The sequence below is a fragment of the Lynx canadensis genome, chromosome A3 (assembly GCF_007474595.2).
Source record: "Lynx canadensis isolate LIC74 chromosome A3, mLynCan4.pri.v2, whole genome shotgun sequence".
NCBI lineage: Eukaryota > Metazoa > Chordata > Mammalia > Carnivora > Felidae > Lynx > Lynx canadensis.
The window spans coordinates 70,389,132-70,397,723 of NC_044305.1; the positions used below are offsets into that span (position 1 = coordinate 70,389,132).

The 8,592-nt window shown below is 32.8% G+C and overlaps 1 long non-coding RNA gene across 1 annotated transcript; it reads right to left on the bottom strand.

The window, feature by feature from the left end:
• Nucleotides 1-248: 248 nt before the first annotated feature.
• Nucleotides 249-8,325, bottom strand: LOC115509841. The gene is made up of 3 exons (XR_003967504.1): nt 8,246-8,325; nt 6,301-6,303; nt 249-259 (listed from the first exon to the last, which is right to left on the bottom strand). It is a non-coding gene; the product is annotated as an uncharacterized LOC115509841 (long non-coding RNA).
• Nucleotides 8,326-8,592: the final 267 nt, after the last annotated feature.

Sequence of the window (8,592 nt, forward strand, 5' to 3'; positions counted from 1 at the left end):
CCTCTCATTAAATGCAAACTGCATTGAGTATATGGGTTTCTTCTACATCACCAGCTCCTGGAACAGCGATGATATACTACGTAGCAAGAGCTCAAGAAATACTTTTAAATGAGTGCTAGAGGAAAACGTTATTATCCTCATCACCCTAAAATACTGAAACTTTTCTTACCACAAACCTATTCACTCACTCATGCTTACTGACTTTTATTTTTGTTCTGTTTTTATTCTGACTGTTCCAGGCTTTTTAGACACTTTTCATCTGAGTTTTGTCACGAACCTTTCACCTATTCTACATATGACAGATATTCGCAATAACTACCCTTTAGGGGTAACTGGGTGGCTCAGTTGGTTAAGTATCCAACTTTGGCTTAGGTCATGATCTTACAGTTTGTGAGTTCAAGCCCTGCATAGGGCTCTCTGCTGTTAGCATGGAGCCAGCATTGGAACCTCTGTCCTCCTCTCTCTCTCTGCCCCTCCCTAGCTCTCTCTGTCTCAAAACTAAATAAACATTTTTAAAAAATCTAAACATCTTTAAAAAAAGATAAACATGTATGTGACCATACCATTGCTACACTCAATAAATAAAATATTCAAGGCACATTTAACTCCATTCTAATTTTCTGAACATGCCGATTTCTTTTTTTTTTTAATGTTTACTTCTCTATTTTTGAGAGAGAGAGAGAGAGAGAGAGCAAGCAAGGGAGGGGCAGGGAGAGAGGGAAAGAGAGAAACCCAAGCAGGTTCCGTGCTGTCACACAGAGCCGGACATGGGGCTCGAACTCATGAATCTTGAGATTATGACCTGAACCAAAGTCAAGAGTCACACACTTAACTGACTGAGCCACCCAGGGGCCCCTGAACATACCGATTTCTTAACAACTCTAACTCACATGCACCAAAGTTCTCACTTTTTCTGAACTCCAGCCAGAATGACAGCTCTAGTCCAGGAAGTGCTCCTTGCACACCAGGAACTATGTTAAGCCTTTCAAAATTCATTATCTCACATAGTCTTCATAACACTCTTATTATTTAGATGCCACTGTTACATTCATTGTCATTTGCATGGGAGAGGAAATTTGTCATAGGGTGCAGAGTGTCAGAGCTGAGATTCTTTTTTTATTTTTTTTTATTTTTTTTTTAATTTTTTTTTTCAACGTTTATTTTTTTTTGGGACAGAGAGAGACAGAGCATGAACGGGGGAGGGGCAGAGAGAGAGGGAGACACAGAATCAGAAACAGGCTCCGGGCTCTGAGCCATCAGCCCAGAGCCCGACGCGGGGCTCGAACTCATGGACCGCGAGATCGTGACCTGGCTGAAGTCGGACGCTTAACCGACTGCGCCACCCAGGCGCCCCAAGATTCTAATTGCTATTGCCCTGACAGTAGATCCTGCTCTCCCTGCCACTTTTTCTCATGTGGCCCGTTTCCTGCTCCGAGAGGTGTTTGTATTTTTGCTCCCCAGTTATTTACACTGGATCTCTCAGCTTCCAGGCCCAATTCAAATGCCACGTCTAACTTGATGCTCTGAGTTGTAATTAAAGTCTTGTTTTTCTATGTTTTCATATGCTTTTATACTTCTATATCAACCCTTTTTTTGTGTGTGTGCTATTGTCTGCTATTTGCAAGCATATGGAAGCCTGCTTTTAATGTCAGGCATATTTTTATCCTCATTCATGTTTGGCCTCCAAATACGTTCATTAAAAATTCCTGAAATATTTTTCTTAAGAATCTGAACAAGAGATGTAAACAGCAACTACAAAACTCCCCAAAATTTCCATGATATTTTTCTTGGTTTCATTTGTTAAAAAAAAAAAAAAATCAAAGATGCATATAATGAAACGTCAGAACTTAAGGAGAATCGCAAGAAGGAATTGTTCAAGTCCACTTCTAATAGACTTAGCTGAATCCAGGGAGACAAAAAGGCAATTTTCAAGTTAAACCAAACCCAATTTTGTAATCACTTTTCCTGAGCTAATAAGCTGTAGGTTCATGAGGGAACTATTTCCTGGGAGGCACCAGAAAACACTGGAGCTCCTGTCCTCCTGTCACTTCCCCTTCCAGTTTATCTCCTCCTGCTTAAATAAGCTAGAATTAGGGAAAGTGGTTTACCAAAAAAAAAAAAAAAAAAAAAAAAAAGGAAGGAAGGGAAGAAGGGAGGGATGGATATTTGGAATATGAAGATCAACATCAGAGAAATGAGGGAAGAATTAACTTATATTCTATTCTATTCTATTCTATTCTATTCTATTCTATTCTATTCTATTCTATTTTTAAATTTTTTTTAATGTTTATTTATTTTAGAGAGAGAGATAGAGCGCCCGTGCAAGAGAGAGCCAGGGAGGGGCAGAGAGAGAGGGAGGCACAGAATCTGAAGCAGGCTCCAAGCCCTGAGCTGTCAGCACAGAGTCTGACATGGGGCTCCAACCCATGAACCGTGAGATCATGACCTGAGCCGAAGTCAGACACTTAACCGACTGAGCCACCCAGATGCCCCAAGAATTAACATATATTTTAAAAATACTTCTTCTTTCTTAATGTTATTTCTTTTTTGAGTATATTAAATTCTAGTAAAGCACACAGCATGCTATATATAAAGTTATGGTTGTTATCAGAATACATAAAAACCTGGTCTTTATATGTGTGAACAAGTCTAGACAAGTGTTTTCCATAATGTATTGTGTGGAACACTAATCCCAAGTGATAATCATTGAAAAAAAGATATCTCCAAGGAAAATTCATAAATGTGCATATTATAACATACATGTGTCTTTGATGAAGGACATTACATATTTTAATAATTTCAACAACACACTTGTTTAATTCAGGTTGACCATGAATTTCTCAAATTAATTTGACCAAGTTATCCATCCCCATATACCTTTTTACATTTGAAAAGCCCCTACTGTAAAAGGCTCTCTTAGCACCACAGGTTATTGCTGCTTGACTCATGGAGGAGAGCCTATCACAGAGTATTTTAAGTGAGTTTTATTAATGTTTGGAAAAGGCTTCTGTGAATGTTAAAGTATCAGAGGATACTGCAAATAAAATTGTTCTAAAATCCACACCTTGATTTTGTAATTCCTAGTTAGGATTGTACTACTGGACAATAAACTAAACACAGAATCCCTTGTTTAGTGTTCAGTTAAAATTATTTGGCCTTCTATTACCGTTAATGCCACCCTGGAGAACAAAAGACTATCTAATGATTTTTAACTGTCATTTACCCACAAAATATTGTATTATGATCCATATAATTGAGTTAAAGATTTGTGTTAACTAGCTAATTCTCCTTTGTATAATTGAGTACAAGGGTTGAACCATTGCCCAAGTGTTAGCACTGTTTTCTTATAGAGGGAGAAAGAGCCATAAAAATAGGGAGTGTTCTTTTTGGTATATCTTAGGGTCACTTCCCTATGAGTTTTGACACTGGAATAGAAGAGTATTATCAGCTATGTGCCAATATTACCTTGGAAAAGAAATCCATCCCCATTTTGAAAAAAATGTATCTATTAGTATAATGTCATCCTTTTCTTAATGATAGTACAGTAATAGTAACTTTTTAGTTTGCTAAAACATTAACAACATTAGGTTTTGAGCTAAAACTAAAGGCCTTTTCAGCATTTAATTTTCCAATATAGTATTTGATATATTTAATGCCTCTACATTCCTGAGGTAAATCTACTTAATCATGTTATTATGTTGCAATTATTCTGTGGAAATCAAATTAGTAGTATTTTCATGAAGTATTTGTACATCTGTATCTATAAATAAGACTACTTGAGGGGCGCCTGCGTGGCTCAGTCAGTTGAGCATCCGACTTCAGCTCAGGTCATGATCTCACAGTCCATGAGTTCCAGACCCGCATCAGGCTCTGTGCTGACAGCTCAGAGCGTGGAGCCTGCTTCGGATTCTCTGTCTCTCTCTCTCTCTCTGCCCCTCCCCTGCTCATCCTCTGTCTCTCATCTCAAAAATAAATAAAAACATTAAATAAGACTATTTGTGAGTTTACAATCCTGTTCCACATTAAGTATATGCTTATACAATATACATACAAATGATTTTTCTTTCTTTTGAGAAATGAAAGAGTTCCTCAATTTGGATAATTTGCTGATAAAAATATATCCACCCAGATTCAGTTTGGGAGATAATACTGTAATATTTTATTAACCTCTCATTTGAATATTGGTAAATTTCATTATTTTTGATTTCACCAATTGATTTTAGTTGCTTATGTTTTTTTTAAAGCTACTTCACAGAGATTTTTCAAGATAACCAGAGTTGTACAATACTCAAATATAATTTAACTCTATTTCCTATGTCCTTGTTAGTATTCTTTATTTTTATCTCTTCTTGTTTTGATTGACTTTCCAAATCTCATTTTAAAAAGGTCTACATCTAGTATTTATTAAGACTAGCTTTTTTTCTTATTTCCAGTTCATTCATATTGACCTCTTCTTTTATTATAACTCTTCATTATGGTCTATTTTTGGTCTTTAATTCATTTCTAAAAGTGAATCCATAGCTTCTTTTTTTTCTTATATAATAATACATTAATTTAATGTTATGTGTTTGCTAACAAATGTATCTAGAATATATACTATAGATTTTCAATTCCTGATTCTCATCTTATTAGTTAATAAAGAATTGGCAACTTGAGTGTATATTTCTTCTCTAACCTAAGAATTATGTAAGCTATTATTTCTCGAATTAAAAAGTAACTTTGTCTTGCTTGTTAAAACATGCATATGTTATAAATATCAATAAATCCTTTAGAATTCATTCTTAACATTGGCACATTAGTCACTACTTCTTTTTCTTTTTTATGTTTGTATATACAAATATACATTATATGTAAATCATTAGCATAATATATGCATGATGACTATAAAATATAAAGTTAGATGAATTTTAACTTTAATTCAAACCTAAAAGCTTTCCATTTTAGTGGTGATTTTAGCCCATTTACAATTTTAGGAGATGAAAATGTTTTTTATGAAATTTGAATCACATTTCATCTTTTATTTTTTGTTCATTATAATTCATTATTATCCCTTTGTGCTCACTCACTTTTTAAAATTTCCTTAGATATATGGTATTTATATATTAGGCATTTTTAATAAACTGTCTTACTTATAAATTTTTGACAAATTATTAAATAATGCTTCCTCATTCTATAAAAACATAAAGTATATATGGATTTGTTCATGGTATAAAATGAAAAATGTACATTATGTTTCTCAACATCTTACATCATCACAGTTCTGTTTTCTGTAGTCTAAAATTTAAGAATAATATTTAAAAAACACAGTTAAACTGTGTAAATCAGTATTATCTTGTACAATGTTGTCTTTAAAAATTTAATGTTTATAACATTTATATGCAATATTTATAATGTTAATAATCATATGTATATGTACATATATCTGTATGTTATGTATATGTGTGTATATGTTTTCTAATACTATTACTTATGAATTTTGCCTATTCTAATTTTTAAATTGTATATATTACTATTGTATAGTCTAAATTAGTAAATTGTGGTCAAATAAAAATTAATGTTTTGTATGTTTATATTTAAATTGTAATTAAATTATAACCATAACAAACTTATAATTTGAATAGTTTTTTTAGTTATTAAAATAGTTACCTTTATTTATAAAATCTGCATTTTTTCCCATCAAAATATCATAGAGTATTTTGCTTGTTCATATGTCTAGTTAATTATTTTAGTTGCTACAAAGTATATTTCATGTGTGAAATGGATATAGTATATTTAATTTAGTTAAGCCCTGTAAGTAGGTATAAAGGGTTTTAGTATACAATTTTAAAAATAATCTGAAATGGATATTCTTGCATAGCCTTCCTGCATGTGTGTAACTAGTCTTGAGGATAGGGTATAATGAATAGATTTCCCTTTCATAAGGCTATACTAAATGGACCTTTGATTGGCTTTGCCATTTTATATACCCATCAGCAAGTATGATAATACCAATATCTTCACATTCTAGGTAACTCAATAACATGATTGTTTTTAAAAATATTTTTATTCTAATGAAATATAAGTTTAGAAAAAGGTATGTTTGTAAATTAATTACTAATTAGGAGGAATTTTTAAACTCTTTTTACCACTTATCAAACTCCCAGTTCAAGCCAACTCCAATGTGAGTAAACACTATCCTAGTTCTAAAAGCATAAATTAGTATTACCTATTTTTTTTTACTTAATATAAATGGAATTATATAATATTAGCCCTTCTGTTTGCTTCTTTTGTTCAATATTATGTTTTTAAAGTAATTCCTACTGTCTGTGAAATTGTGGTTTATTCGCTCTCACTGCTATATAGTATGCCCACTATGTTTCTATACCTCAATGTATTTGTCTCTTCTATTGTTGATTCACATTTGAGTAGTTTCCCAGGTCAAGGCTGTTGTGAATAGCATTGAAATGACCATTCAAGTGCCATATTTTTGGCACTTTGACCATATTTTTTGGTGAATATAGGTATATATTTATGTTGATAATATATCTAGTAATTAAATTGCTGTGTCATAGGTATGGGTATATTTAATTCTAGTAGACACTGTCAAACACTTTTTCCAAAGTGGTTTTACAAATTTACCATCTATACACTAGATGGAATAAATGTACACTAAAGAAAGCAGAAGAGTGGATCAGCAACCTGGAGGAAGGAGTAATGGAAAGCAATCAAAATAAACAAAAGAAAGAAAAAACATAATAAGTGAAAATAGACTAAGGAAACTCAGTAACACCATGAAGCATATAATATCCCCATTATAGGGATCCCAGAAAGAGAGGAGAGAGAAAAGGTGGCAGAGAATTTACTTGAGGAAATGATAGCTAAAAACTTTCCAAATCCGGGCAAGGAAACAGAAATCCATATCCAGGAGTCACAGAGAGCCCCCAACAAAATCAACCCAAGGAGCTCCACACCAAGACTTATGGAAATTAAAATAGCAAAAAGTAGTGATGAAGAGAGAATATTTAAAGCAGCAAGAGGAAAGAAAATAGTTACATTCAAGAGAAACCCAATAAGGTATCAGCTAATTTTTCAGCAGAAACTTTGCAGGCCAGAAGAGAGTGACATGATATATTCAAAATGCTGAAAGAAACAAACAAAAACACAAACAAAAAAGAAAGAAAAACCTGTAATCAAGAATTCTCTATCCAGCAAAGCTATTATTGAGAACAGAAGGAGATATACAATTTCTTAGACAAATGTTAAAAGAATTCATCACCATTAAACCAGACCTACAAAAATGTTAAGGGGACTACATGAGTGGAAAGGAAAGACCACAAATAGGAATAAGAAAAGTAGGAAGCACAAAAGCAGCAAAATTAAGTATATCTATATAAATCAGGCAAGGGATTTCCAAAATAAAGGGATGCAAAGTATGACACCATATACCTAAAAGTTGGGGGTAGAGGGAGATGACTAATACTTAAATGTTTTTATAATGGGTTCAAACTTATGTGACCATCAACTTAGTATCAACTGCTATATGCAGAAAGCGTTATGTATAAACCTACAAAACAAAACCACTAATAGATATGCAAAGGTGTTATATATAAACCACAAATCAAAAACCTGTAATATATATGCAAAAATTAACAAGAAAGGAATCCAAGTATATCACTAAAGAAAGCCAGCTAAACATGAGAGAAGAGAACAAGAGAAGAAAAGAACAAAGAACTACAGAAACAACTATAAAATAAGTAACAAAATGGCAATAAGCACATACCTATCAATAATTACTTTCAATATAAATGGAATGAACACTCTAATCAAAGACATAGGGTAATGGAGTGGATAAAAAAACAAGACTCATCTATATGCTACTTACAAATGACTCAGTTTAGACCTAAAGACACATGCAGATTGAAGGTGAAGGGATGGGAAGGCATTTATCATGCAAATAAAAGTGAAAAGAACCCTGGGTAGCAATACTTATATTGTACAAAACAGACTTTAAAACAAAGATAGTAATAGTAGACAAAGAAAGACAATATAGAATCATAAAGGGAACAATCCAACAAGAAGATATAACAATTATAAATACTTATGTACCAAACGTGAGAGCACCCAAATACATATAGCAGCTAATGAGAAACATAAAGGAAGTAATTGATAATAATATAATAATACTGGGGGCCTTTAACACCTCACTTTAAAAAATTGCCATTCAATCAATTTCTCAACATCTTTACCAGCATTTCTTGTCAGTTACCTTTTTGATAATAGTCATTTTAACAGATGTGAGGCAATATCTAATTTTGGTTTTGATTTGCTGTTTCCTGAAGATTAGTGACGTTGGATCATTTGTATGGCTTCTTTGGAAAAATATCTATTCAGGTCCTCTGCCCAATTTTCAATTAGATTGTTTTTGATACTGAGTTGTAGGAGTTATTTTATATTTTGAATATTTCCCCCTTATTTGATATATGACTTGCAAATATTTTCTCCCATCTATAGGTTACCTTTTCATTTTGTTGTTGGCCTTTGCTGTGTCCTTCTTTCTGATAACCCTGGAGTTATTTTTTTCTTCTTTTTTTCTAGTTCCTTGAGGTACAAAGT